The 18,264-nt window shown below is 42.9% G+C and overlaps 1 protein-coding gene across 4 annotated transcripts in view; it reads right to left on the minus strand.

The window, feature by feature from the left end:
* Positions 1-18,264, minus strand: part of LPP (LIM domain containing preferred translocation partner in lipoma) — a 702,694-nt gene that overhangs the window by 629,373 nt on the left and 55,057 nt on the right. For all 4 annotated transcript variants that reach the window (XM_004577779.3, XM_058662126.1, XM_058662123.1 and 1 more), the window contains exon 2: positions 6,809-6,912. The gene's annotated coding sequence lies outside the window, so the exon portion shown is untranslated. The remainder of the gene's footprint in view (positions 1-6,808; positions 6,913-18,264) is intronic.

The raw sequence follows: 18,264 nt of genomic DNA on the forward strand, positions 1-18,264 counted from the left end.
GCATGACCCAACATGAGAGGTGGATCCCTGAAGCTGAACTAAGGAGAAAACCTCAAGACTCCAAATTCTGACCTAGTTTGCCTCATCTGTTTCTGGGACAGAAGAGAGGTTGAGATCAGAAAGAAAACATGCCTTCCAGTCATGAGGACTCAGTTTGGAGTAGTTGTAGCCAGGCAGATGGGGAAACATGGAGAAATGTGGTTTCAGGGTCCTCCCCTGGCTTCCCACTAGCTCAGTGGTTCCAGAAGAGCCCACCCTCCTCTAGGTTCCAGGGTCTTTACACATTCCTACCAAAGTAGCTCCTCTCACTATTGAGGAGGGGAAAGTGGAACACATCATACCAATTTGACATTCTGTATCAATGCTGCTATTTAGATTTTCAAGTGGTTTCCTCCCAAAATGGTTCACAGAAGTGGGCAGAGTTTATTCCTTTACTGCAGGCACCTCCACTCCCACATTAGCACAGTCCATGGCAACCTGGGTTGTCTACAGTAGGCACCCCAGAGGACGGACGCCTATAATTCCACCTCTGTGCAACCACTCCCTTGAATGCAGCCTGGACATGGTGATTCACTTATACCCAAGAGAATGAGGCAGGGTCTATACTGGGTCACTTCCAGCATTATGTTATAAAACTACTGTGGCTTGTATCCTGGGAACTCTTTTTTCATCTTTTACAGCTACCATATGAGCTGCCTTTTGTAGAATCCCACAGGATAAGGAAATGAAACTCTTGGCTCAACCAAATCCTGTGAACAACCATGAGAGTGGACTTGGTAGATCTTCCTCAGAAGAGCATTCAGATGAAACTGCAGATCCAGCAACAAGGAATACAACCTCCCCAAAGAATTGAAACACACATTTAAGTTGTCCCCAATTTTCTTACCTGCAAAAAATGTGAGATTAAAAAAAATGTGTCTTGCTATAAGGTGCTAAGTTTGAGGAAATTTGTTATATGTCGGGAGATAACTAACACAGTGTTAGAACTGTCACTGTTCAGTCCTAGATCTTTAACGGCTCCTACTAATTTCACCATTTTTCATGAAGCCTAGAAAGTAGATCACGGAGAGTCAATCTAACAAACTTTTGTTGTCCCCAAGAATACAACAATGTTTCCAGTTTGGTGATATATACTCAAGTAGGCATTGGCCATACAAAGGATGACTATGGTCAAACAATCATAGAGGCAGTGTACCACAAAATCAACATGATACCTTCTGTAACAGCTCATTGGTAGAAAATGAGTTAAAGACAACTATATCTGTGGAGCCACAGTGTGCCAAATCAACTAGGGTTGCCCCATGGTCCATTGACAAGTTCTCAGATTAAATACTCTTCTCATCGAAACTTTCTGAGACGTGCCCTTTCCACCCTTCTGATCCATTACAGGTGCCCCCTGACAACTGAGATTGCAATTTATTTACTTTTATTTCCCAAGTACCTAGTATGAAACCTGATACACATCTGATGATTAATAAAATTGCAGTGTAAACAATATTCTCTACTATGTATTTCTCTCTTGTAAGTGTGCCTTTCTCTCCTCCCAGTTTCTCAGGGTCAGAAGTACAAATTTCTTGAGATCAGGTATTGGCCTCAAGTTCCTATGGCACCTTAAATATCCTGAGGTACACTGACCTCCAAACACAGGAATCATGGAGGGAGAAAAAAGCACAATACTTATGAGCTAGGTGAGACACTCAGCAGCAATCTAAAAAGTAGTATGTCCATTCAGCCATCAGAGGCGTTGTGGTGTAGGATTACCAGGTCTCAAAGGACCCAGGATTCCTCTGTCCTCCCTGGGTCATGCTCAAGCCGTGGCAGTGGTAGCTCTCTGCTGAGCACATCGCCAAGAGAGAGAAGAATGTGGAATTAGGCTGAAGGAAACAACAGAGAAGGGAGTTCTGCCTTTTACTATCAAGATAGTAGACATACACTCTACAAGATACCAATGGGGAAAATGAAGAGCCACAGAGTCCTGAAGGGTCACATTGGTCCCTGTTCAGACCCAGCAAACCCTCTCATAGTCATTAAGGCAAATAACAGAGAAGCAAGAAAAGCTAGCAGATGGTCACACAAGCCCAGAAACAACCTGACTGAGTAACTGCTGAGTAACTGCTGAGAGCTAAGACATTCAGCTCAGACGGAAGTGGCCGACGCTTTGCTTCCGGCACAGACTAATACCCAATACTTCTGAGGTCCAAAAAGGAAATACTAAAACTGAAAGCCCTTGGCTACAGTCAACAATAGTACACCGGTATCAACAGAGGAAAATAATTTCCTTCCTGGCTCCCACTGGGCCAGTCATGCCTGGAGCAGAAGGTGTGATTATCTAATCAAACAAAGCAAGAGCTAAACAGCCCAGACCACAGCTTTTATGGGAGCTCTCAAGCATTGAGCTTCGAAGGTCTGCAAATAGATCTCCATCCACCTCCTGCTGCAAAGTGAGTGTGAAAATAACCATACATGGGGCCCAACACCATAGCATAGCAGCTAAAGTCCTCACCTCACATGCACCGGGATCCCGTATGGGCGGCAGTTCTAATCCCAGCAGCACCACTATTCAGCCAGCTCCCTGCTTGTGGCCTGGGAAAGCAGTCAAAAAAGACCCAAAGCTTTAGGATCTGTACCGGCATGGGAGACCTGGAAGAGGCTCAGCGTCAGCCGTTGCGGCCATTTCCGGAGTGAATCAGTGGACGGAAGATCTTCCTGTCTGTCTCTCCTCCTCTCTGTATATCTGACTTTCCAATAAAAACAGATCTTTAAAAAAACTTTTAAAAATAAAATAACCATACACAATTCTATAACTGTTATTATTAAACAGGATTCTAGATCTAGCTCCTTTCTAGCACTGAGGACCGGTGCTAACCCTAACCCTACCAGTCCTGGGAAAATAAAACTGCAGGAAGTTCATACACTGAGTACGTACTATGTACCAGGACCAGGGATGGAACATATTATCATATTTTTCTTCACATTCAAAATAAATTTTAATAATTTATTTTTTTTAATGGAAAGTGAGATTCAGAGAAGGAGAGACAGAAAGAAAGATCTTCCATTTGATTGTTTATTCCCCATTGTCCACAACGGCCAGAGCTAAGCCAATCTGAAGCCATGAATCAGGAGCTTCTTCTGGATCTCCCATGTGGGTACAGGGTCCCGAGACTTTGGGCTACCCTTGACTGTTTCCCAGTCTACAAGCAGGGAGCTTGATGGGAAATACAGTAGCCGGGACACGAACTTGTGTCCATATGGGATCCCGGCACATACAAGGTGAGGACTTTAGCCACTAGGACCTCAAAATAAATCTTTAAAAAGGAAACAAACTATAAGCAGCTATCATGCATGGACCACCTATTATAGCATACAAATCAACCATACATCTATAAAACACAGCACATGTGCTCTAAACAAACATAAGAAGTAGAAACAGCAATGGTTAGTGTTTCTAATTCTCAGATCAGGAAAACGAGGGTAGCGATATTGTTTCTCCTAGGGCTGTACGTCAAATACTTAGCAGGCCTTTGGTTACCTCTATCCCACCATACTCATGGTCTCTTCGTGCATTCACAAACCTCTTCTCCCCGAAGTCACTTTCTATCTAGTCATTAGCTTCACACTCATAAATCAGAGTTGCCCAGCCTACAGTTCCTGAAACTAGGTCTCCAACAAAAGAGTGCCACTGCTTGACAAAACACACTCAAGGAAAAGAACATTCTCAGCCTTACAAGCTATCCATTCTAAACATAAAAATACAAAGAACACAAACTGTATGCCAGGAAACCCACTAAACTCTGAGAACATGAATAAGTAGTACAATCTCTCTTTGAATTGGGTTTTATATTCTTTCACAAGGTAATATTTATTTTCATTCCATCTGAACAACTGAGAGGCAGGTACAGACACATAGACACAGAGAGGTCCTGCATCTGCTGGTTCACTCCCTGCAAATATCCATAACAGGCCAGGGGGCCAGCCTGAAGCCAAAAGCCAAGGACTTAATTCAGATCTCCCATAGGAGGGGCAGGGAACCAAGTACATGAGCCATCACCTCCTGTTTTCTAAGATGCATATTAACAGGAGGCTGGAGTTGGAAACAGAGGGAGGAATCAAACCCAGGCCCTCCAGTATGGGATGTTGGCAGCCCAAGTCACTTTGTACAGCTTTGCCAGCTCCTACCCTCGGGCCTTATGCTGTTGAAAGCCATGATCACATATGCCCCAGTATCATGCCTTCTCCATAGTGTTATTCCTGTCACAGTTTCTAAGATAACATAATTCCTGGTCCCATTAGCATCCTGCTATAGAATTCAGGTAGCTAATGTTCCTTTAGGAAGATGAAGCAAGTAAATCCTGACACCTCCAGGTGTGACTGGTGGGGGCAGGGAGATTAATGGATTTGAAGAATTTCTATGGCTGCCCACATAACACCTAGTCCTTTCTCCTAACCTAACAATTTCCAAAAATTATTTTAAAAGGGATCATGTCTTCTCTATAACATGGCTGCTATGAGATATGAGTGGGACCATCTTGAAATTCAGCTCAAGAAGAAACCTGATTCATGAATACTCTAGTCCTATTCTCCCAGCCTCAGTGACTGATGAGGAATACCCAGGGCCCAATCCTTTGTGACTATATAAAAAAAAAAAAGCAAGAAGGGTCAAACGCAGTCTAGTGGCTAAAGTCCTTGCCTTGAACACACCAGGATCCCATATGGGCACCGGTTCTAATCCCAGCAGTCCTGTTTCCCATCCAGCTCCCTGCCTGTCACCTGGTAAAGCAGTCAAGGACAACCCAACGCCTTGAGACCCTGCACCTGCATGGGAGACCCAGAGCAGGCTCCTGGGTCCTGGCCTCAGCTCAGCTCAGCTCTGGCCATTGTGGCCACTTGGGGAGTGAATCAGTGGACAGAAGATCTTCCTCTCTGTCTCTGCTCTGTATATCTGACTTTCCAATAAAAATAAATAAAACTTAAAAAAAAAAGTGGGGGGGAGGGGGATACATAGCCTGGGCTGCAGAGAGCAACCATACCATGATTCCTGAGAATGAAGCCAGCACACAAAAACAGCAAAGCAAGAAGCGAGCAAGGAAACAGAGCTGCAGTCCTGTAAAGGTGAGCCTGAAGGCCCCCTCCCCACTAACTCTTTTTGTTTTTGAGATCACTGGCCCCCCTTCCCACTAACCCTTTTTGTTTTTGAGATCACCCACTCATTTTGCTCAAGACACCACATTCCACACTGAAGTCTAAGGCTGCATCAGCATCTCTAAAGACAAAAACCACTTATGGCTCTTAACTAGTTGATGGACAACAAAAACTTGTGCATCTCTTACAGCCTGTTCCCTTGAAGGCAATTTCACTCATTTTGTCATTAACCACTTGATTTTCATTTTCTAATCCAAGTTTGACAAAAGATGGACTCCCAATGAAACTGCTGGAAATGTGTAAACAGTGGGATGCCGGACTGTCTGACACTGTACCAGCAGTGTCAGGGCACACTTAAATAAGAAACTGATGGAATTATGACTCCTTATGAAGGACTACAGTATTATAGCAACATGGGGAAAATCTGTCAGAGGGGTGGGAGTTTGAGGGGGAATCCCAAATAAAATAAATTAAAAAAAAAACAAACAAATCTACATTTGAGCCTTCATGTTCATCATGAAGGAAGCAGAGTAGATTGAACAAACTTAGGAAGCAGAGTAGATTGCAAAGATTCACACTTGTGTTTTGTTATGACGCGGAGGGGTGGAAGAGAAGTATTCAGCTTGACACCTGCCATTTTAACAGGCTAAACTGTTCAAAAGTCAAAGTAGCAATTTCCAGCCATTGATACTGTACAGAGCAACAGGCACACAGAAATTTACCTGGATGCTAATAAAACACAGAGTAATAAAACGTATATATAAACTCAGTCACACTTTTAAAAGAAGTTGGGTTTTCTCTATCACATCAGCATCTGCTCTGCTTTGGAAAACTACACAATGAACACAGCAGGACATATTACTAAGTCAGTATGAAACCAATGCTTGAAGCATAAAGGGACTGGCCCTCAGGTGATGATCATAGATCCAGAATCCTAATTGAAAGCCTGATGCAAAATTCCTGAACTACTTGCTTCAAATCTCACCACAGCCAGGTATATGTTATACTACTGATTCTTTAGACCACTGCTATTTTTTTACAAGATGCTCTGTTCTACCAGTACATACAAAACTGTCCCAAACCCAAAGGAAAAGTTACCTTGCCTGGCTACCCCTTCCATGTTCAAGTGCACAACAGAACTCATGCTCACTACAGTGCAGGTGAATCCTTTAAGGCAAAGATGCACGTACTTTGCCTGAGCAAATTTAGTCTCCCCAACCTCAAGAAGTGGGAGAAACAGAATAAGATCATAAAATAAAAAGCACAAATGTGCTTCCCAACACCTTCCACTGACATGTCCATTTCAGAAGTTGAATTTTAAGAACACTCGCTCCATACCCAAGGAGAAAAAAGGTAGCAATGCAATTATTGGCAATCTGAAGTCATCATTTGTCCAAATTTTCCTCCAGTATCTTTGCAAGCCACCTTCCAAGAGCCGAGTCCTGATTTTTGCCTTGCCATATATTTTATTAGTATCATTATACTCTCCCCACTCCCAATTAAATCAAGTCCAAAAAATTATTATTTCCATCTTCTGTAGCTGCAAATCCTAGTCACTTTTATTCACACGTGAAGTGGAAAAGCCACTGAATTTTTTTTCAAGCTCATTATAGTATGCACACTGATGCTGAAAGAAAAAGCTGGGTTTTTTGGTATGTGTAGGACTCACCAGAGAAGCAGCAGGATCTTCCCAAGACAAGCGCTGGGTGAAACAGTGAATCTGTTGATGGAGTTCTGTCTTCAGTTCTGTTTCTAAAAATCAAACGTTCCCGCCTAAAGAAAAAGGAGAAGCTCGTGAATGTTGAGAGTCATGCTAGTTCTGAACTTCCCAGGTTGATGGCATCTCTGATTAGGCTTTTCCTGGCACAGTGCCAGGCCCAGCATCCATAACCCTAATGGTCTACCCCTGTGTCCCTATATCCCCAGGCAATCCCTACTATTTTCATTGTATTAATTTGTTTCAGCGGGATAGGAAAAGAGAATGCTGGTGTTTCATTGTTCCTATCTCAGTTCTGAGAAAACAAATTTAACTCTAAAAAAGGAGATGGGAGAGATATATCAGATGCATTTTGGGAAAGAAAAAAGTAACAGATAAATCTGAAAGGCATCAATTTTTTTTTTAAGTGAAAGATGAGGACAAAGGTGAATTATCAACTATAGGACCAAGTGACTGCATTTGCCCTTTAGTTTTACGTCTAAAAGCTGAGAAGATAGGAGTAGAAATTGGAAATTCATACCCCTTTCTTACAGTATTAGTGCTCCTTTGCTAGAAAGAACATAATATTCAATTGAGTAGAGAAATCTTGCAGGAACAAGGGCTATTATTAACCTTTCCTTTGTGTATACAGAAGAAATTCATATATCAAAGAAAAAATTTGCATTTTTACTGTTGTGATTTTAACTATTATCTTGCTATTCATACTACTGTTTCATGTTTATTACCTGATTCAGTCTTCAAATATCTGCATAAGCTCAAAGTGGGGATGGGCCTAGACTCTTCCAAATAGCAGGAAGAGACCCTAGGAGCCATGTAAAGAGGTGGCCACTCCTCAAGCATACATTACTGACAGGCACTGTAGGGCTGGATTCACACATCCAGTTACTACCCCCTCTGATGGGGAACTCACACTGGATCACACAATCAACTTTAGAGAAAAAACAGCATTTATCAATCCAGGCCACGGAGCATCTGCTTCAAAACCCTCCCTCCTGTACATTCCTAGAAAGGAATTACACCTTGTTACACCAAAAAGAGTCAGCCAAATCAGGAGCAGGCCTGAGAGCTGTTGTTCTGCAGGGTCATCAACACTATTTCCAGGGAAACAGGTGAGAAGGCATGACCTTTGAGCTTGTTGTGGCATGAGCTGTTAGTAGGCCAACATCAGACCTGTCAGTAGTGCAATCTCGCAGAAAACCAAAAGACAACCCCTTACTCCTGATCCCTTCAAAGTCAAAGCTGCTTCATGCAGAGATTCATACAGCACAACAATTTCCACAACAGTAACAGGGACCATCTAACTTCCCAGATGTCTAAACTTCACGGAAAAGGAAAGCTTTCCACCTTTGGCCCCAGGGCAACCTCACAGGCTCTCCAGGTTGCTTCCGAGCACAAATAAAAGTGGCCTCCCTCTCCCATTGTCAATTCTCTTTTAATATTTTTTGTCTTCTTTTCCACAACGAGAACAGGCAGCTTTGCTAAAAAACGGCTGTGGAATGATTGAAGTTCCCATGCAAACAAACCATTAGCAGAGTTCAAATGCAATTTAAATTACCAGTTGTTATAGCGCTCCTCAATTTCGCGGTAAGTTTCCAAGGAGAATTACATATTATATACTATTTAATTGGTTGTTTTCTATTTTTTAACATCCATTTATCCCCCCATCCTTACATTTCAGAAATATCTATAAAAGCTTCCCTTTAAAAAATTATACATTGTTGAATACATTAAATCTAAAGATTGAAAAGTATCAAAGAAACAACTGCAGGATTACACAACTTGCAGAAATTGATGGCTTTGGCTGACAGCAGAAAACATACAGAATTTTGAACTCTCAGAAATCACCTAGGAGTGTCCTCACTTTCGATATGGGAAGACGTGATACACTGAAAGGAGAAACAGCACTTAGCCTGAAGCCTCTCCATGGTTCTCCGTTTCCTGACACCTCATCCACATGGATGTTCATAAATTGCAGATGATGGTGGAATAGAGCAAAGCATTTTATTTCCCTCCTGTATTTTTTAAAAGAAAATATGAAATGCCTTAAAAGTGCCACAGGCAATTGCAAATCTCTTCCCAAAAAAGGAAAAGAACTAATAGTTAATAAACTGATACCTCAAACCTGCTCAAAATGAAACATATCATGAACAGACGCTTGAAAAGTCAAGATACTGATTAGCCAAGTTATGCAACAATATGACTGCACATGTCCACTACTTTAACTGACCTCAAGCTAGTGTCTGATCCAGGAGGAAGAACATAAAAAACCAACAAAGTAAAGGCAGATATTTTCACATCTACAAATGGAAAACAGTTTGTAGAAGCCATCAAAAGTACAGCCAAACATCCAAGGCTTTGATAATGGACTTACATCAATGAGTTTAATCACTCTCACAGCTCAAGTTTTCCTATATGCAAAATATAAATAAGACCAACTGTTCAACAGGGTTTATGACATCATTTCCTGTGATTCTACAGTTAGCCTATACAGCTTTCAGCCTGTCAACAGTGCACTAATTCACACTCAACCCTTCCAACATTTCTACAAATTTTCAAAGCTCATTATTTCATGTTTCTAATTTATTTCAACTAAAACTGAGTTGTATAGTTCACATATGTTCCCTAAGTATATTAGAAACTGACCTATACCTTGACCTCTAAATTTATGCATTCCATTGTTAAAAAATAGGCATATATCTATATCTAGATATAGATATAGATATTTAAGTATTTTCTTTCAAAACCAAACTTTCTGGAATTGTTGCTATAAAGCTTCCAAATCAGTTCTCTAAAAACACACTAATCAAACCTCAAGTTCATGAACAAAACTCCATATAAAACTTCCAACAACCCAAAAGAAAAATTCTCAATTGCACTCTGAGGAAACAACAGACAACTGCTAGACACCTGCCCAAAGTTTCACACTGAGTAAACGGGAAAGCCATAATCTGAACACATGTCTTCAAGATCAAATTCCCTGACACAAGCTTTTATTAGTTCATAGTTACAACTATAACATAGATAGTTATTCCACTAGGAATAGAAATATACCAAAAAACATTTTCTTAAACAAAACAAAAACAAGTTATTTTTATTTATTTTGAAGGCAAAGTTATAGAGGGAGAGAAAGAGATAAAGAGATCTTCCATCTACTGGTTCACTCCCCAAATGGCTGCCATAGCAGGGGCTGTACCAGCCTGAAATTAGGAACCAGGAGCTTCTTCCCAGTCTCTTATGTGGTTGCAGGGGTACATGCATATGGGCCTCTTCCAATGCCTTACCAGATGCAATAGCAGGGAGCTAGACTGAAAATGGAGCAGCTGGGGTTTGAACTGGTGTTCATATGGGAGCTGGCATCACATAGGTAGATTAACCTAACAAACCCAAAATACTGGCCCCTAAAAACACTTTTCCACTTTTATGTTTTACAGAGGATGAGGATTTTTTTTTAAATGCTTGCATTTAAAACTTTCTATTAAAAGCAGGTAAATCCTTTCTGGATCCCAGCTCACTATTGCGTTCTTATGTGAAATAAAAAGCTTAGAGACCTGGCACTAAGCAGAAAGACACTGGTATATGAGAAATAGGTCCAAGAATGATTAGCAATGAGCTGAGCTGACACCAAGCCAATTCAAAATCAGAATTCAAATGACTAGGCTCATGATCAGATAAGTCACAGGTCTCCCTTGTGTGAGCTTCTGAAACCCCCTGGATAACTGTTAACTGATACCATGTCATGTGTTCTGCATTCAAAAGCGCACAAAACGGATGCTTGCTTAGTTAGCATCTCCTGATTCTGATAACACAGTATGTGGACCAAGCAGAGTAGGTGCTAAGTCTGGCATGCCTAGATTTCTCAAAGAGCTCACAGCCTCCCTGGAGACATGCTAGAAACACATAAGACAGAATGAAGAGAGTGCAAAATCACAAATCCATGCAATATTCTGGAGTCTGGAAGTTCTCTGCAAATGATGAGACTTCTAAACTAAGCCTGAACACCCAAGAGAATGTCCATGTACGACAAATAAAATAGGTTTGGGAACATGATGTGCAAAAGCCCAGCAGAGGATGAGTTCACAGTGTTCTCAGGGAAAGTGACTAATCTGCTAAGGCCAGTGACAGAGGACCAGAGGGATGCAGTGACACAGGAGGCTGGAAAGGAATGTTATAGCCCAAACATGGGGAACCTTGTGTCCCAAGGCCTAAGCTCTTGGTTCATGAGATTCATGGTGCTGCTTGTTAAGAAATGACACAACTTACAGAGCTATCCCTCCAAAAAAAGGAACCCCTTCTCTGACCAGCATAGTAATGGTGAGGGAATCTGAAGAACAGCTACCTCTGAAAGTACCCCTTCTCTATGGCCTGAACCACAGAAGACAAAGAGGAGGAAGAGGAGCAACTGGATCTCAGCAAGTTGTCTCTCAGAGTTGTCCCACATCTCCCTGACCCTTCCCTCTAAATCTGGAATTCTCACCCATAGAAGATATCCCCAGAAGATTCAGGGAGGAAACCACACATTCCAAGCAGGACCATTACTCCAGCTGCAGAGAGTACCACCCAACTCCCAAATCTGAGGATGGACAAGAGAGGAGCTCTATATTCTTTCCTTTCTTTCAAGAAGCAGGAGCTGGGGGCCTATGCAGCTGGTACTGTGCATGTCTACAAATCCACCCAGAGGGAATCCAGGCTGTGCTTGGTGTCATGTGACTGGAGCCTTTGACAGCAAACCAGCCTGCACTGTCATCACCAGTTAGATTGCATGAGGAGCTCCTTTCCCTTAAAGAGCCCTGGAAACATATCCCAGATACACACCCAGAGGTGTGAAAAAATACAGTACCCTCCAGACCCTTAAAGAGCTTCAGATCTGGAAGGAAAGATGAAACATAATCCAAAGAAGACAGGGCAAGCACACAGAAGCACCACAGAGAACAGTAGTAGTCTTTACATCACATCATGAAACGGGCCTACGGCTTATATCCATTTCACAGATGGGAAAACTTGGGTTCAAGGAGGTTAACTGGAAGTCTTCACATATCAGAGCTAGGATCCAAATCCAAATCCACTCCTCACAAGCACCCTACATAAACTGCCTACCGCCTCATAAACACCTGTGCTGTGAGTGGGCATCACAGAGGACAGAGAAAGCACTTCAGATGCAGGGTGGTGCAGGTGGTGCAGGTGGTGCAGGTGGAGACAGACGACCATGTACTCCTTCTTTCAGCAGTTTATAGGAGGAACATGAATTCTACCAATGAAGTGAGAGATCATCTCAGGCTAAAGGAACTGCATGAACTAAACCATGAAGGTAAGAAAACACAGGGTGCTCTTGGGGAAAGTCAGAGAATCTGTGGCAGGAGAACGTAGACACTACTGCTACCTCAGTGTGGATGATCCTTAAGTTTTGTCTTATGCCATTAAACACAAGGAAAATAACAAATGTTTCAAAGCGGGAATGTGGCTGGCTTCCCTTGGAATTCTGTGCTTTGGAGCTAGGGCCAAGCAAATAACCTTTCAGAACCTAGGCCTGACTCAGAAATGATGGCCCCTGAGTCCTTTTCAGAAGGACAGTATACACTTATCTCACAAATCATGACCTAAGAGCCTATACAGTTCATTAAACAAATTCCAGGGCCCAGCTGGATCCCACATACCCACAAGAAGGCAGGGAAAATGTGAGAGAATAGTAGAATCAGAAACTGCACTTGATCCTAGATTCCCCACTTGCTAACTATGGAATTCTGAGCAAGTCACTTCCTTTTATAATAAGGGCACAGGTGCCTTCATTGTATAATGGAAACAATGATATGTACACAGCTAGATTCCTCCGAGAAGGATTAATTTGTGAGATTGGATATGAGAACACATGTTTCTTCACTTGGGCTGACATGTTCAGAATAAGTGCCCCTCCCGCTAGAAGCCACCGTCCACAGGGCTGGTTTAACAACTGCCTGATCCTCTTGCGAAGTAGTCTAAATCTGGAGTTGTCAACAATTTTGTTTCCCCTGTTGAAAATTGAGCTGTATTCCCCAGGCAAGTCATTACATCTTTTTTGTGCCAAATTGTTTTCATCTTTTAAATGACCCAGTAATCCCACTTTGGGCAATATACATAAGGGAATAATCCAAAAGGAAAAAAGCAGGCAATTTGTTCAGAGATGTTATTCAGAGTGCTATTTCTAGCTTTTTATATATCCCTCTATTATAGCACTTATCTCACTGTGCTGTAATTATCCACTCCCCTTCCATACGCCTCCAAATTATCTCTGAATCAATCCCCAGCACCTAGCACAATGACTAGCATACAGTAAGAACTCAATAAATGTTTGTGGACTAGATGAATGGGTAATATGAAAGAAATCTTAAAGGAAACTCAAATGAGCAAAAACAAAACATTGTTTTCAAGACAGGATGTTAAATTGATTTTTTTTTAAACTGGTAGCTTAAGACTGAAAACTCTTTGAAGTAAGTCTGTGAGGATGCCTCAGGAGTGGGTTTTACATGAATTTCATTTGTAACCTCTAGGTATGGGCCCAGTGTAGGGCAAGATCACTAAGAATAGCCAGGTATGAGGTCCAGGGCCAAGTCACTTTGGCCTGCTGGCTAGAGCACAAGAGACTGAATCTTCAGATTCTTAATCTGAATCAGTTACTACCTTGTTGTGGGTCCTGGACTAAATGGCTTCAACTCTGTGAGATCAATTTCTCTACTGAAAAATGGATACTCATAAGAAAGTCTTAGAAGTTTAAAGGGAGCCAGCATGAGGTAGCAAGTATGGACTCAAATGAAAACTAGAGAGATCAGCTCAGAGGGGCCCAAAGACACAGCGGGAAAGGGCATCAAAGGCCCCCTTCTCCATCTCCCACATAGTCATGCAGACCCAGCTGACGGGCAAGTTCAAAGTTTCTTACCAAGAAGAGGTGACAGAAAAACAGACAACATATAAGGAAAAAAACAATATGTTAAATATGGCCCTTCAAGTCAACATCACTCTGCCAGTCCCAAATTCTTGGTGGGAAAGAATGCTTTGTGAAAATACCCCGGGTGAGTAGAGGAAGTCACACGTTATTCTGAGCCTCTTTGAGGCGGTCCAAAAGCTCTCTGTTGGAAGACAGACACAGGAAGCCATTGCCCTTCATGCCTTTGCCCAAAGCTCAAGGTTAGAATGCAGAGGTCCTAAACTTGCTGATGCTTCTGTATGCAAACCTCACTCACTGCACACATCTTTACACATATGGGTATCTCAAATTCTGCCTGTTAAGTTTGACATTGTTGCTGAAGGCCATCACACTTCACATCTTTTAAACAATCACTCCAAGCAGACCCTTGTTTTCTCTACCACTCTACCCCAAGGCACTACCTCTTCTCACCCTGATAATGGCAAAAGCTTCAATTGAAACTTTCTCTGCTCTTGCTCTGTGCCCTGCACTCTACGTCTTCCTCTTGACCTTCAGTGAGATGCCAGATAGAACACATCTGACACACAGCAAGCTCTGGGTTCAAAGACCAGCTTCAACTCTGAAATGGATGCAGATCCTGCGAAGCACTAGGGATTCCTCCATGACTGAGTCCCTGCCACCCACTGTGGACACCCGGATTCAGTTTTCAGTTCCCTGCAGCCAGGCTGTCGTGGACATTTGAGGAGTACACCAAAGAAGGGTTATGCTCTTCTTGCTTGTTCTCTTCTCCTCACACCTTGAAGGAAGGAAACAGAGAAGGCAGGAAGGAAGAGAGGGCAAAAGAAAGTTTAAGCATCTATTTCTCTCTTGCTTGCTCTCTTTCTCCCTGCCTCTGGAAAAAAAGGAAGGAGAGAAGGTAGCGAAAAAGGTAGGGATGAAGGCAGGCAGAAAGAAAGAAATTTTAAGTATATTTCCCTTCTTTGCCAAATACAACTTATATGGTTCCAATCACACCTGGACTCAGGTCTCAGTCAGCACAGGTCTCTGGTTTCTAACACATGCCAACCCTGCTGGCTCTTCCCTCATGCTTCCCCTGGTGCAGCCCACCACCTGCTGGCACATCACACTTATTCCCAGTCCCCCCTCTCCCCATGGCTGGTTCCTCAGCATTCAGACATGGGCTGAAACCCCACATCCCAGAGCCTTTCCTCTACTCACACTCAGCTGTGTGCCCTCTGAAAATCCTTCTCTGGGTTACTGACATTCTGTTTCATTCTCATGTTCACACCCTACCTGCCTCTTCAGCACCTATCTACGAGAGTATAAAGCTCTAAGGGATTTCTGTCATGTGTGTTTAAATCTTCAATCTAAGCTGTGCTGGGGCAGTGCCCAGAACAGTACCAGGTCCAGAGGTGGGAACCCAATCAAGATTTAATACAATTAGATGAATGCACAAAGCAGATGAAAGATACCTAAAAAGATTATCTGTGGAAAAGGAAAGAAAACAGCGGCTGACCTGCTGGACTGGGGAGCCAGGCAGATCTACATCATTGCTGCCTTTATCAAGCAGACTTCGGTCACCAGTTCTTGCACACAGAGGCTATAGGGCTCTCTCCCACAGCTGGAAGCAGCATCTCCCACTTCTCTAACACCTTCCCTTTCTCACAGGTTATTTAAATGGGGATACTGGCACCTGCTTTGTGGGAGTGCTCAGAGAATAAGAGATAAGCCACAAGGAATACTGAATTCAAGACTCAGACCAAACTAAATGTTACTGCCAGCAGCAAAAGCCCGTCCTCCAGGTGAGAACAGTGAGGCTCAGAGACAGCCATGGACACATCAGGTGGAAAAGGGAGTTAACTGCAGTCAGGTGAGAAAAGCACACCTGCAGTCCGGCACACTCTTCCATAAACCTGACAACAGAAAGACAAGGCATTGCAAAGAGTCGATAGGAAATGAGCAGTCATCTAACCCCATGGCCTACAGCCTCAGAAAAGAGTAATTCTGACACAAGCGATCACATGACATGCCCCGAGGGCACACTCAGTGAAACAAGCCAGATAACAAAAGGCAAATGTGGCAGAACTTCACTTAGATGAGGTACCAGAGTGCTCAAATCCATGGAGACAGACAGTGGGGCAGGTGCCAGGGCTGGAGGGAGGGAACGGGAGTTGTTAGCTATGGATACCGAGTTCCAGTTCAGCAAGATGGAGATTTGAAGATTGACTACACCACAATATGATATGAATACCTTCAGTACTTCCCAACTGAGTACATAAAAATAGTAGAGTAAGTTTCAGGGGCATTTCATCAAAATTAAAAGCAATAGGAGGGCCCGGCACCATGGCTCAATTGGCTAAATCCTCCCTTTACAACTGCTGAGATTTCAAATGGTTTGCTGTTTCATGCCTTGGCTGCTCCACTTCCTGTCCAGATCACAGCTTATGGCCTAGGAATGCACGAGAAGATGGCTCAGTGCCTTAGTACTTTGCATCTACGTGGAAGACCTGGAAGAAGCTCCTGGCTCCTGCCTTTGGATCAGCTCAGCTCCAGCCATTACGGACGTTGGGGAGTGAACCAATGGATGGAAGATCTTTCTTTCTTCTTCTCTCTGTAAGTGTGCCATTCTAATGAAAACAAATAAATCTTTACCAAATAAGTAAAATGAGTGAACCAAAAGGATAAAATTCTGTCCACACAACATGGAGATCATTTAGCCTAGTAAAACAACATAGGCAGCGTAACACAACCACTGCATGGTCTCACTCACAGGTACAATCTAAAAAGCTTTTAAATGATCTCATGGAACTGAAGAGTGGAATAGTAGTTGCCAGAGGCTCGAAGCATAGTGGGGAGAGAGAGAAATTTCAGTTCATTAAGAGGAACTAAGTTATAGCCAGATAGGAGATAGGGTTCCGGTGTTCCATTTTAGAGAAGGGTGGCTATACAGATCAAAATGTATGTATGGATATGCGTGTGTACATATATGCAATTTTTTAACAAGGTAGACGACTGTTAATGCTTTTGCCAAACAGAAATGCTAAACATACAAGGAGATAGTTATGCTTACCCTGCACCGAACAATGTTCAGTGTATATACATGTACTAAGACATCACATGATACCCCAAAAATATGTATCATTTTCATGTGTCAGTTAAAAAATAAACTTAAATGAACCCAATTACATTTTAAAAGTAGTGCCTACTCACATGCAGCTGTGGTGGTGACTCAGTAATTGACATAAAGTATTAAGCCCAATACTTGACATCCAGTTAGCCAATAATTCACGTCACTTGTCCTTATTAACAGTCTTCTTGTCCACACAGGTATTTCCAATTCTAATCTAGTGTCCTGCCCTCAGCCTTGGAGCAGGAGAGCCTGTGATGCTGTTTAAGTTCAAGGTATTCTCAACCCACCTCACCAGCAGGACATCCATGGTGGCTGCAAGGGATCAGAGGAGCTGGGCTGTGTGCAGCTTCTAGGGATCCTCTGCAGGCTCCTCCGGTGTGTTGGCTGCTTCAGAGCGGCCTCACCCTCACCCCCTCCCACCTCAACAACGGCCAGGACAAAGCAGAACCCAGAAAGCTCCTGCTCTCTGTTCCATCTGCCACTCAATGGCACCATATCCCAGTGCTTTCCCTGCAATGGAGAAAAGAGTGAGAAACTGGGCTGATTCAGTACGACACTCACTAGGTCTGTGTCACACATGGGGGCTGTAAGAAGGTGATGCCCTCTTAGTCTCTGTCCTTTCAAGCAGGCTAAAATGTATGCGTGTGGCTAAACCTCCCTCAGGATCAGGGCTCACTTCTGAAAGAGAATTCATGCAGCCTCAAGAGTAGTGGTAGAGCCTTAGACGGAACGTACTGATTGGTATCTTGCAAGGCTTCTGCCTAAATTTCGCAGCCTATGATGAAAGAAAAATAAAAATACACACTATGTAGCTCTGCCTTCTGACAAGGGAAAACAAACAAGCAGCAGAGGAGATTAGAAAGCTTTATCTAGCAATATCATGCGATCCAAAGGAGAAAAAAGTTAATAGAAGTGAAGAAAAGAAAGAAAACAAACAACAAAAAAAGAAAAACACGAGTCAAGTATCTGAATCCAGGTAACAGGATGGGAAGCAGTCTGAACTCAGAAAAGTAAGTTCTAGGACACCTGTCAATGTTCTCATCTGCCAAGGGGATCTGCTTCTGCTGTGCCAGAAGCAGCAGCTGAGCCCTAGAGGAAGGAAACGGTCTGCGTCCAAATTCTGCCTGGTTAGCCAGGTGCATTCAGGGCAGGCTAGCATCTACTGCCCTTTACTATGCTGTAAAATGACACTGATACACTGAATCACCTCTAGACAGTGCATCAAATCTATGCAAACCCCTAGGTCCAAGGCATCTATTGCAGACTGTAGATGCCACATAACCTAAGTCCAGCCATCATTCTGCTTTCAAGTTAAAGCCACTGTTTCCCAAGTGGGCACAAATCTCCATTTTAGCTTACTGTTATAGCTCCAGCAATCAAACA

Source organism: Ochotona princeps, chromosome 3 (genome assembly GCF_030435755.1).
Source record: "Ochotona princeps isolate mOchPri1 chromosome 3, mOchPri1.hap1, whole genome shotgun sequence".
Taxonomy (NCBI): Eukaryota; Metazoa; Chordata; class Mammalia; order Lagomorpha; family Ochotonidae; genus Ochotona; species Ochotona princeps.